Source organism: Mus caroli, unplaced genomic scaffold (assembly GCF_978045245.1).
Source record: "Mus caroli unplaced genomic scaffold, Mus_caroli_1 scaffold_4, whole genome shotgun sequence".
NCBI lineage: Eukaryota > Metazoa > Chordata > Mammalia > Rodentia > Muridae > Mus > Mus caroli.
In genome coordinates, this window is record NW_028227259.1 from 36,091,023 (window position 1) to 36,104,033 (window position 13,011).

General features: G+C 46.3%; 1 protein-coding gene across 7 annotated transcripts in view; it reads right to left on the reverse strand.

Moving 5' to 3' along the window:
* The window catches only part of Fam53a (family with sequence similarity 53 member A), a 29,883-nt gene extending 17,063 nt beyond the window's left edge, over nucleotides 1-12,820 (reverse strand). Inside the window, exons 1-4 of one of the 7 annotated variants that reach the window (XM_085836607.1) lie at nucleotides 12,467-12,820; nucleotides 11,983-12,107; nucleotides 9,016-9,252; nucleotides 6,824-6,915 (exon numbers count right to left, since the gene is read on the reverse strand). The gene's annotated coding sequence lies outside the window, so the exon portion shown is untranslated. Of the gene's footprint in view, nucleotides 1-6,823; nucleotides 6,916-9,015; nucleotides 9,253-11,978; nucleotides 12,108-12,466 lie in introns of all 7 variants that reach the window. The other 6 variants (XM_029477734.2, XM_029477732.2, XM_085836608.1 and 3 more) reach the window with 6 other exon arrangements.
* Between the last annotated feature and the right edge of the window lie 191 nt (nucleotides 12,821-13,011).

Consider the following 13,011-nt stretch of genomic DNA (forward strand, 5'->3'; position numbering starts at 1 on the left):
AGAGACCCACCTCTCTTTGCTACCTGAATGCTGGGACTAAAGGTGTGTGCTGCAGCCGTCACTGTACTGCAGCCCAGCTGCAGACACTGCTCTTAACCCGAGCCTTCTCTCCAGTCCTCACACACCTTGTTGTAACCTCATCACACAAAGCACACACATCAACGTAGAAAGGCCACAGAAGTACAGTGCAACTTTAAAAAAAAAAAAAAAAGATTTTTAAAAAGTTTTTTTTTTAATCCAACTCACAAAATGAACCAGAAGTCCTAAATCTACCTGAATGAGTCAATGTCTGAGAAAAATCAGTCACCATAAGTGAAATTCTTCCCTATAGCACAGTTATAACTACCAACAGAGTTACAATATCAGAAATACTTCAAAGTCTGCCATTTTACAAATATCCTATATAAGAAATCTCCATCAAGGATCATCTGTGAGTTCTGAAGGTCAACAGAGTAGTGAAGTGTCCAACTACCTTCTCATGAGACATTTAATTACAAAGGAAAAAATATAACAAAACCAGGCTGAACCACAGGACCAAAGTGACTATAGCCAGTGCCACAACATATGGACACAAGACTCCTGAGGGGACACTAAGGCGATCACAGCCCACAGTGGGGCTCTTCACAAAAACTCAGAACAGGAGCATTTAATCAGGAGAATAGCAGGGGGGCCCAGTGAGGCAAACAACAAAATAGCTGACCAGTTCTTTAGAAGCAGCACATCTGGTTAGAGAGATGTCTCAGGAGTTCAGAGCATTGACTGCTCTCCCAGAGGTCCCAGATTCAATGCCTAGAGCTCACAGGGCAGCTCACGACCTTCTGTAAACTCCAGTCCTAGAGGATCTGATGCTCTCTTTTGGCCTCTACAAGCAATGCACACACGTGTACACAGAAATATTGCTGGCAAAACACCCCTAACACAAAAGAAAAATAAAATCTCCCCAGGAAAATTTTTAAATAAATGCTGGGTCATGAAAGAGCAGAACAAGGCCCCCGCCCAGGCTGAAGGGCACAAAATGTACAATAATGATCCTCAAAGAGACAACGTCCAAAGTCTGACTAATTGCTGTTAGCTGACAACATATTACTGGCATTATTTCCTATTATTATCAATGACCTGGTGTAAGGCAAGGTGTGGATATTTGGAAGTTCTGCATGCTGCTTAATAGGGACATGGATGAGTAAGCATAGAATGTCACCCTGTCATAATCACAGATGTTTAAAACGTGGAACAAAGAGTCTGCTGGAAACTCCCGAGGGAGACATGTGCAACACAGGTCACAAGGATGGGGCAACTCAAAAGCAGCTCGTGGAATTAGGGTGTGGCTCAGTGGTAGCACCTGTCCCTAGGTGCTCAAGGCTCTGAGCTCCATCCCCACCATTGCAAAACAGACTCTAGTATACATGTGGAATGGACGAGCCAGGTCCTGAAAAGACCCAATCTCCAGATGAGGTCATTCACAGATCCGGAGGTTAGAGCTTGAATATAGTTTTGGGGGGTACAATTCAACCCACAATGCCAAGTGAATCTCCCACTACAGAAACCTGAATGCACAAAATGAGGTATAGTTCAAAAGGCCTATTTAAAAGGGGCAACCAGGGGGCTGGTGAGATGGCTCAGTGGGTAAGAGCACCCGACTGCTCTTCCGAAGGTCAGGAGTTCAAATCCCAGCAACCACATGGTGGCTCACAACCATCTGTAATGAGATCTGGCGCCCTCTTCTGGAGTGTCTGAAGACAGCTACAGTGTACTTACATATAATAAATAAATAAATCTTTAAAAAAAAAAAAAAAAAAAAAGGGGCAACCAAAAGAAGCTCTTTGGTGTTAACCAAGACTGATACCATGGTAGACATAGGGAAGATAGCCAAATCAGAGAAACGTGGCTCAGATGATGGAACTGAACAGCCCTGCCCAGGAGAGAGGGGCAGGTGTTCTGATGAAAGCTGATGACAGACATGCAAACTCAGGCGCTCAGGGAAATACATCCAGACCCACACCCACCCCTCCTGAATATCAACTCCACATGTAGAGTGAGCATGCCACAAAGGACAAGCTACAGTCTGCTCACTTCCCTTCCCTCTGCAATACATTCACCAAAACTTTTGCAAGTAAGTCTGTGGCTTGGATGATGCTCTACCCAGCTCCCCACTGCACCTTATTCAGCCTTCCAGACCTGGTACTACTGACTTCTAAGGCAGTCCTTTGACCCATGTGGCAGCCCTGAACCTGACCTCAGCAGGTGAGGCTAGTGCTCCAGTCTCTGTCAGTCATTGTTCCAGGACTCCCGGATACAGAGCAAAATCCTCACCCTGGCCCAAGTTGTTCTTCTCCATCCCAAACTATGGTCATGCCAGCACCAAGACTGGCACACCCAGAGCAGGTACTCTACAAAGACAGTACAGGAGTGCCCACCAACTCAGCTCCACCAATGGCAGAGACCTCATTACCTGGGGAACTACCCTCAAAAACAGCATCAAAGTAGGTTCTCTATTTTTTGTTTGTTTAATTCAGTTTATCACATGGAGTTGACTGGACACTGTATAACAACACTTATCAGTGTCCTCTGGTTGCAGTAAAAGTCCCACCTTTGTTGAACAGTCCCTCCCCAGGCTCTATGAATGTGTTCAGGATACTGGCTCACAGTCTCCATGTTCCCACATCTCTGTGTCCAATGTCCATTTTGCACAAAATACTCCAGTCATTTGGAATTAGAGCTCATCCCATACCAGAATGACTTAACTAACCACATGTAAAACAACCCCATTTCTAAACTTACTTAGTTCACAATTCTGAGGTCTTGGGGTTAAGACTTTCACATACAAATTGGGGATAGTCCATTAAACCATAAAAAGTCATATCTGATCTTACCATGGCCAAGATATATCACATGGTGCAGGTTCAAAGCCCATGCAACTGTGTGTCTGAACCTGAAAAGGACTTGCCCACTAGTCTTTCTCCAGATACACCATGTCCCTCAGCTCCGGACCTAGGACCGATACACATGAGCAGTGAGAAGCTGCACACTCTTAGGATCCTCAGTTTATGCCAGGGGCCCCATCTTCTACATCAGTAACTGTACTTCTTGCACTAGCCACCAGCTCTACTGCGCTAGCCCACGCTACCCTTCCTGAGGACTCAGTGTTCTCTCTCTCTCTCTCTCTCTCTCTCTCTCTCTCTCTCTCTCTCTCTCTCTCTCTGAGGCAGGATCACTGTACAGCCCCGGCTAGCCTGAAACTTACTCTCCAGGCTGAGTATAGGCTGGTCTTGAACTCACAAGAGTCACCTGCTTCTGCCTCCCAAGTGCTGGGATTTACAGGCGTGTGCCACTATAAGCATTCTTTAAAAATTTGTTAAACATTTCTTTACTTATTTATTTGGGAACTGGAGAGATTGTTTATCAGTTAAGAGCACTTGCTACTTTAGGAGAGGACTTGGGTTCAGTTCCTAGAACTCACAATAGCAGCTCACAACCAGCTGGAGCTCCAATTCTAGTGAATCTGATACCCTTTTCTGGCCTCCTCAGGCATCATGAATATATGTGGTGCGCGCACACGTGCGCGCGCGCACACACACACACACACAGAGGCAAAGCACTCACATACATAAAATGAAGTTTTAATGTATTTATTTTGTATGTGTGCACAGCGAGTGTAGAGATCAAAACCAGCTGCAGGAGTTGGTTCTCTCTTCCCACACTGCGGGTTCTGGTGCTTCAAACTGAAAGGTACTTACCCACTGAGCCATCCTGCCAGCTCCCTCTGAACACGTTCAGTAAACTATTCTCAACACCACACTAACTATGGCAAACAGTCCAATTAAACGACATATTGAGGTCTGCTCCTAAGTCCTTTATATTTTCAAATACAATGCCTCTGCCTAGTAGTCTCCCCCACAAGTCTCCAGCAGGATTGTAAAGCTCTTAGGCTAACTTCTATTGGCTCACTGAAGTTACCTGTGTCATCTTGGGAAGCAGTGCTTTCTTACCCACTGTGACTGGCCTCATCTTGCAGCTTCCTAGGAATGGTGACCCCCAAACAATGCAGCTTCTTTGTGCTCACAGGAAGCTTACACCTCTGGCTCCTGCCTGGCTTCAGGATCTTTTCTCTCCAGGGTTAGAATAACGAGCAAGAATTTCAGGTATCTTCCAAGTCCCTTGGGGCCTCAGACACTTGGTGGCTACTGAGTGTCCTCAGTGCTCTTCTGGAAACAGTCCCATACTGTTCTATTCAGACCTCTCCAATCTTTCCGATTGCCACTGTTCTCCTTTCTAGAGCCCACTCACATCTTCATCCTAAGCTTTCTGATTCATGACAATTAAGCACCCTGTGTGCCTGGCCTCCCTCCCAGTGCTTCCTCATCTCTGCTGCTTTGGTGTCCGTCTCTCCTCTCTGCCTACACATCACCTAACCTGCTACACTACTTCTCCACACTGCTCCCATTCTACAGACTTCAGGATCCCTGGACTTCTAGGCTTTCAGGCAGGAATTTCCTCTGATGTTTGTCATCCTGTTTACACCATGAGATGGAAGCCTCCATTGCCACCATACTGCAGAGGGCTCTCCGGCTTGCAGGGTCACAAACCCTTTGAATGGGAAGAACTCATCTTGGCACTTCCACAGGCAGGCCACCTGACGTGGAATTTAATAAGGATCTGCAGCACAATAGGATCTGTGTGAACAACGGGCTCCAGATCAGTCTGGAAATAGCAAGGACAGGTGGAGAAAGTCACCTCTGAGCTGCAGGCTCAAAGCAGGTACCCAGGCAACACAGGCCTTGACACCAAGCTCAAATCTAAGCTTGATAAGCTACTCCATCTCCTCCATTCTGGCTCCTAACGTATTACATAGGAAGAAAAGTGTTCAAGTCCTGCTTAAACAGCTTGACTTTAAGCACAAAACCTGGAGCCTAAACCACAAAAACTAGGCCACAGAGAATTATCTGTATCATGCCGCTCCCACTGCACAGACAAAAGCGCATAGCCTGAGGTAGTTCTAACAAAGAAGCCCGCCAGTTAGTTCAGTTAAACCAAAGTCTCTCAAAGTCAAGATCCAACAGGCAGCCAAAACACAGGCATACAATGCCAGCTTTTCGGTTTCTTTCTTTAGTTTTCTCTCAAAAAAACCATCTGAAAGTTAAGCACAATGGTACACACCTATAACCTCAGCTACTCAGGAGGCTGGGACAGGAAAAGCATCAAATCTAGTGACCGGAAACTAGCCTGGGCAGCAGATAGAGATTTTCATCTCTTAAAATATAGGCAGATAGGGGCATGGATACAGGTGAAGACATAGGTAGACATAGAGATATACAAGACTGCAGAGACGGGCTCAGCAGTTATGTGCATTTGCCAATCTCCCAAAGGACCTGGGTTCTATTCCAATCCCCTGCATGGCAGTTTGCACAACTATCTGTAACTCCAGTTCCAGGAGATCCAATGACCTCTCTGGCCTCTTCAGGACATCAAGCATGCAACTGGTTCACATACAGACATGCAGACAAAATGCTCTCACACATACAAATAAATCTTTAAAACAAAAACGTAGGAGGGCCAGCAAGATGGCTCAGTGAGTAAAAGGCTTACCTCTGAGCCTGACAACCCAAGTTTGATTTCCTAGAACAGAAATGGTAGAGAACTGACTCCTACACTATAGCTGGTCTTTACTACTTTGTGGGTTCTTCTTTTTCTCACCTTTTATCACACCCCTCCCCAGTTTCACCTCCTATCAGTAGGTAAGAGAGAAAGGGGATAGAGGGGAGAGAGAGAGATCTCTGGATCTAACTTATTTCTTCTTATATCTTCTTTGAGCACAACTACTACAAAGCAACCGCCTCCTCTCCCTGAATGACTAACAGCCAGTCACCTCCTCTCCTGGCTCTAACATCTATAGACCCTCTGAAAAGTTCCCAGAATTCCAAATGTCACACAATTACAGAAACTATCTGCAGCTGGCAAAACCACACCTCTGCTAAAACACAAGGCAAAGCAGTCAATCACCGCAGACAGCTGGAAACAGCACCATATCCCCACTCCTGGGATTAAAATGAAAACAGTACATCTGTGTGCGCTTTTGTTTCTGTTTTTCAAGACAAGTTTTCTCTGTATTGTAGCCCTGGATATTCTGGAACTATCAGGCTGACCTCAAACTCACAGAGATCCACATGCCTCTGTCTCCAGATTGCTAGGCACGTGTCACCACGATCAACTTATTTCTGTGTTTAAAAGAAACCATGCTGGGCAGTGGTGGTGCTCACCTTTAATCCCAGTACTTGTGAGGCAGAGGCAGGTGGATTTCTGAGTTTGAGGCCAGCCTGGTCTACAGAGTGAGTTCCAGGACAGCCAGGGCTACACAGAGAAACCCTGTATTGAAAAACCAAAAGAAAAATGAAAAAAAAAAAAAAAAGAAACCACATACACACACACAAAATAACTTTAATGTAGAGCACTTGAAAAATAACCAGGAACCTGACTGCACATCAGTTATACCTGCCAAGTCATGAGCAGAGGCCTTAGAACAGGCCCGAGACACCTACACTCCTCTTAGGAAAAGCAGAGTCTATTACCACCTTGACAGTGGTCAGAAGCTAGGCAGTACAGACTAAAGTGAAAAGGGTACTCCATCTGCCAGGCTCTTAGAGACAAATCCCAAAGGCAGCATGCGAGGAGACATGTGACAGTGGCCTAAGGAATCCCTGTATGTATGTGAGGTCTAGCCAGACCCACCTGACCAACCCCCCTGAGACCCTAAACATGGCACTACCCCACTAAGCTGCTAGAGAATTCCACACCCCAGCAACAATGGACAAAAATCAATGATTATTACCGTTTCCAGCTACCAACTGTGCAGGTGATTTGTTATGCTGCCATAGTTGCCCAAACAATGCCCTGTTCTTCTCCTGGGGCCAGTCACCACTCCTACAGGAAACCAGGGAAGATGGAGGGATGGAATCTCATGTGCCACACAAGGCTCAAGGCTTGCAAACGAAAACAGTACAGACTACCAACTTAGATTACTGTCCTTCTTTGGCAGTCACTGATCAGCTGGGGCCGAAATGTTATACATTTAGATGTCATGCTGATTCTGGAATGCCTGGAACAAAGCCTTGTTTGGGTGCCACAAAGCTGGTCTTACTGATAAACTGTACAAGTTTTTTTGGAAAGCATTTTCAAAACAAAATGAGGGAAGGACAAAACCTCCCCCAGCATGGCAAATCAAGATCTTGATAGTATGAAAACCCGTAACTAGCTGACTTGGACAGCAGGATGCTTATGTAAAAAGTGTAGAGGAGCAAACGTCAATTCATGCACTCCCTCACAAGCTCAAAAAGAAAGAAAAAAAAAAAAATCACACTTTGGGATCAAGAGATGCCGAAAAGCACTTGACAAAATGCAGGAGACAACCTATTTGTGATAAACACACAGAGAGAGACAGAGAAACAGAGAAACAGACAGACAGACAGAGGGGTGCGCGCACACGCACACATACACACACAAGCAGGGTCAGGTGGTGGTACATTCCATTAGTCCCAGCACTTGAGATGCAGAGGCAAGATCTCTGAGTCTACAGAGGCAGGTTGGTCTACAGAATGAGTTCTGGGACAGCCAGGGCTACACAGAAAAACTGTATCTTATAAAAACAAATAGGGGCTGGTGAGATGGCTCAGCGGTTAAGAGCACCAACTGCTCTTCTGAAGGTCCTGAGTTCAAATCCCAGCAAGCACATGGTGGCTCACAACCATCTGTAACAAGATCTGACGCCCTCTTCTGGAGTGTCTGAGGACAGCTACAGTGTACTTAGGTATAATAAATAAATAAATCTTTAATAAATAAATAAATGGAAACACAGATGCCTAGCACACCCAAGGATCTGGGTTTCACTCCCCAGTACCAGGAGGAAAAGAAAAAAAGGAAGAGGGTAAACGGGTGTTACTATTTGGAGGCTCCGGCCGTTTCAGTGTTATGACGTCATGAGAACTCTTCCCTAGTGAAATGTAAGAGGCTTCTGCAGCTCACCGTTTGCTTTCCAGTTCATGAGGTCACATCTCCTCTCTTGGGACTTGTAAAACCATAGCCTTTTCTTTCCCTCCTTCTCGTAGGCTCCCTTCCCTCCTATCCTACAAGAACATGGTTTTTCCCTCCCTTCTACAAGAGACATAACCTTCCCAGAAGAACAAGGTCTTCCCCTGCCTTCTTCTACATAAGGACACGGCCCTCCCCTCTCTTCTCATAAAAACAAAACCTTTCCCTCCCTTTCCACATAAGGACAAAGCCTTCTCCTTCCATTCTACCACAAAATGACATGACTCTGTCCTTCCTTCCTTCCTTCCTAATGTGAGGACATGCCTCCCTTTCTTGCACCAGACAGACATGCCTTTCTCCTGCTATCACACTACGTGAAAACATAGCATCCTCTATCACATGTGAAAGCATGGTCTCCTCCCTCCAGTACATGTGAGGACGTGGTCTTCTCCATCCTACTGCATTAAGGACATGGGCTTCTCCCTACTTTCTATCACAAGAGAGCACAGCCTCCTGTCTCCATCACATTATGTTAAAACATGGCCTCCTCTACCACACCATGTAAAGGTATGGCCTTCTCCATCCATTGCACAAAGGAAGGACATGCCCCTTCTTTCTCACATTAAAGGCAAAGCCTTCTCCCTCCTACCACATTAAGGGCAGCCTTCCTCCTGCCTTAAACTTTGTAAGGCCATGGCCTTCTCCCTCCTGCCTCACGACAACATGGCCTTCCTCACTCCCACCAGGCGAGAATGCATCCTTCTCTCCATCTAGAAGATGCAATAGCAAGGCTTCATTTGGGAATGTGGTCCACCCTGCTGATTGACTTCTGTTCTGAACTTCCCAGCCTCCAGAACTAGTAATATACGTTTGTACTCAGTGTAATATGCTTTACATATACAGTTTGGCTCTCATTCATGTTTTTGGACTTATTATCTAAGTTATTAGTATAAGGTTAGAACAGGTCTTAGAAGCAGTCTCTGTGATCTCCCTCACCTGCTAAGATCTTTTCCCCAAATGACTTAATAGTAGAAACTCTAATATTAAGTTCTCTGTAGATAATGTTTGTCCAATTGTAGACAGCAAGGTTTCCCCCTTAAGAACTGGTCCTGTCCATGTGCTCAAGAGAGGCATGTTCAAGAATCTGGGCAGCTACCATGGAGACTGTCAGCATGAGGTCACTGTCTTTGTATCCAATCCCATTTAACATGGTTGTCCTTGCTTCAATCACGCCTATGCAAAAAAAAAGTCCACATTAAAAACACAAAAAGACAGCCAAACAGCGGTGGTGGCACACACCTTTAAACCCAGAACCCAAGAGGCAGAGGCAAGCGAATCTCCAAGTTCCATGCCAACCTGGTCTACAGAATGAGATCCAAGATAGCCAGAGCTACAAAGAAAAACACTGTGAGGGCTAGAGGGCAGGTGTGAGGATTAGAGGGCAGGTGTGGTGGTGCCTATAATTCTAGCACTTAGGAGGTAGACAGATGGATCTCTAAATTCTTGGTTATCCTGCTCCTCACAGTGAGTTCTAGGCCAGTCAAGACTACAATGAGAACTCGATAAAAATGAGACTCTGCTTAACAAAAAGTCAACTGACAACTAAAACAAACCCAACAGCATTCCTAATTGACAGCCAAAAACTCAAAGCACTGAGACTAAAGCAAAAATGTCCCCTCACCATCGTTTTTTCAATATCATACTATAAGTTCAAGTTAGTTCTAATAAAAAAAGAAATGAAAATAAAAAGCCAACAGCTTGAGAAGCAACAAAACCACAGGGTCATCTACAGAGAAAACCTGAAGGAATGAACACAGTGACTCTGGACTAGCGTCTGAGCTGGAGAGACGGCTCAGCAGCTGAACTAGCGTCTGGGCTGCAGAGACGGCTCAGCAGCTGGACTAGCATCTGGGCTGCAGAGACAGCTCAGCAGTTAAAGAGTATCTGTTGTTCTTGCAGAGGAGCAGAAGTCAATTTCCAGCACCCAGATGTTGGCTCCAAATCATCCACAACTCCAACTCCAGAGAACCCAACATCCCCTTCTGATTTCTGCAGGCACCAGGCACACACATGGTGCACATACATACATGCAGGCAAAACACTCAAAACATAAAAAGAGATAGCATCTTTCTTTAAAAGAGACATTAAAAAAAAAAGTCTAGTATCAACAGAATCAATATCCCACTCCAATAGGGATATTGATAATAGTATAGACTAAGTAAGAGGAGGAAAGGGTAGAGTTCAATTTCTGGTAAACCTAAAACTGCACCCAAAACTAAAGCGCTACCAGACACTGTAATGTATACATATAATTCCAGCATTTGAAAGGCAGAGGGGGACGTTTACAATTTTCAGGTCAGCCTGTGCTACACTGGGATACCAAGTCTCAAAAACAGTAAAGTTTTTTGTTTGGTTTTGTTTTGTTGAGACAGTTTCTTTGTCTAACCCTGGCTGTCCTGGAATTCACTCTGTATACCAGACTGGACTTGAACTCACAGAGATCTCTCTTTGCCTGCTTTTTCCTCCCAAGTGCTGGCATTGAAGGTGTCTGCCATCACCACCTGGGAAGTAAAGGATTCCTTAATTTAAAAAAGTTTTTAAGTGTTTCCAAAGCACCAATGGAAAATACCTAAGGATTTACTCTATATCAATAAAATCATGTTCATTCTCAGACTGGAGTTCTTGATATTCCTGAACCCTGAGTGTGTGTGTGTGTGTCTATAATCTCTATAACTAGAAATTGGAAGTATAACTACTTTAAAAAAAAAAAAAGGAAGCTGGGCAGTAATGGTCCACACCTCTAGTCCCAGCACCGCAGAGGCAGGGGCAGATGGTTCTCAGAGAAACCATATCCTGAAGAACAGAAAAAGAAAAAGAAAGAGAAAAAAAGATTGCTTGGGCTACAGGGATAAAATAGCTCACTGGTTAAGAGCACTGGGTACTCTTGCAGAGGACTGTATTAGATCCCTCGGAACTACATGATGTCTCATAAACTCCTGTAACTCCAGTCCTATGGGACCACCACCCTTTTCCCTCCTCTAAGGACACCAAGCGTGCACGTGACGAAGACACACAATCAGGCAAAACACTCATCCATACCCATGAAACAAATGTTTTAATTTAAAAAGAAAAAAAAAAAAAAAAGAATTGTTCAGCATCTTCTGTCTCAAGAGTAGCAACTAAAATTCTCTCTTTTATGGTTGCCAAATCCAACCTAAGGGAAGATCTGAAAGGCCATGTGACTTGGTATGGCTCCAAGAGGAAAAAATTCCAGAACCAAGATCTAAGCTCCAGGGACAGCTTGCAGAATCACTTATCAGGCCACGTGAAGGGACCAGGCTTGCTATGCTCACTACACAGAGACGTAAAGAGGAGAACAGGTGCCAGAAGGAGTCATCAGAAAGAACCACATACAGTTCTGCACTAACCAAAACCTCACAAAGTCCATCTACTCTTCCTAATCAATTTCAATTTCCACCTTGGCACAATATTCAGAATTTGGAAAAACTATCCTCGGTCCTACCTTGTTCTGAGATGCTGAACTTCCCTTCCAAGACCCACTTTCCTAAGATGACCAAATATGTATTTGAAGAAGCAGCATCAGTGAGCACAAGTCAAATTTCTTAACGTAAAAACTAAAGAACACCTTTCAAGTCAAACTAATCCATCTTCAAAATTCTCAGAGCTGAGACATCATTATAAACTTAAGTAGTGGGGCTGGAGGTGTAGATATGCCAGGCCCAGGGTTACAGTAAGCTTAAATTCATACTTAAAGATATATCTAATGATTAAATACTTTGAAGTGCAAAAAATTAAAGTTGATTTTAATTTGGAGTGATGGATCACAGATCTGTAATTAAGACTAATGTACAAAGGCAATATAGCCATTCGGGGCGGTAAAATACATTGTTAACATCGCACATCCCATCCTCCACACAGGAAGTCTTAAAGGGACTTACACACCCTCAGTCTACGCAGAAAAGTGGCTTCGGAATACACTTCCAAGTCACCTTCCACAGGTCGTTGGGGAGGATCTGCTCTTGGGATTCCCTTAAGGGACCATCATATCTCGTCAAACTTCCTGCTTCCTGAATACAAAATAACAATCACTGAGTCTCAACAACAGCGGGTTCAAGGGCCCACGGGCTCAGCATGGCGACAACAGGTCTCAAAGTCGACATGAAAAGTGATTCAACAAGTGGCAGCGCGCCCCAGGCGCAGCGGGCAGGCCTTACCGCCCGGCGTGCAGGAGCGCGCACAACAGAATGCTTGGGGCCTGGCCTAATTGGAGGGGTCCCGGGACTCGCCACGAGTTCGGGTAGCTGGGGCCCAGGGGACTCTAGGGAGCTGGGGCCCAGGGTTCTTTGAGATACTGGGTCCCCGAGGACCTTAGGATGTCGGGGACACGGGACACGAGGACAGTGCTGGGCCCGGGGCGCGCGGGGACCTTAAAGTGCTGAGACGCCGGCTGGCCCTAGAGGGTGTTCCGCGCGCTGTGCCGATGCACCCGGCTCTCGACGTGCGGCTGCGCGGCGCCGGCCGACGTAAGGAGACTCCGGGATCACAGCGCAAGGACACGGCGTTGCGGTGGCTGGAGCTCTTAGCGAAGAGCAGGCGAACGACGGTGCAGAGCACTCTCCGCGCGGCGAGTGAGCACCGAGCTCCGTAGCTGGGGCAGGGCGCCGGCGGCGCAGGCCGCGCTCCGCGCATGGGGACGGTGAGCCTCAGTCACCGCGGAACAAAACCGCAGCCGACGCCCCGCCCCCTCCGGACGCCCTCATTGGTCGCCGCACCGCTACCACCGCCCCGAGCCGTCAGTCGTCCGCTCGCGCACCCGCCCGCGGAAGCCGCCGCAAGCAATCAACCCTCAGCCGCACCGCTAGGCGGGCGACGTCACTGCCCGGCGTGTTGTGGGTGTGGCCTCGTGACGCCCCGCCCCTTTTTCCTCTCACTTCCCTCCTACGGGTACCGTGCGCCGCTGCTGGCCCCGCC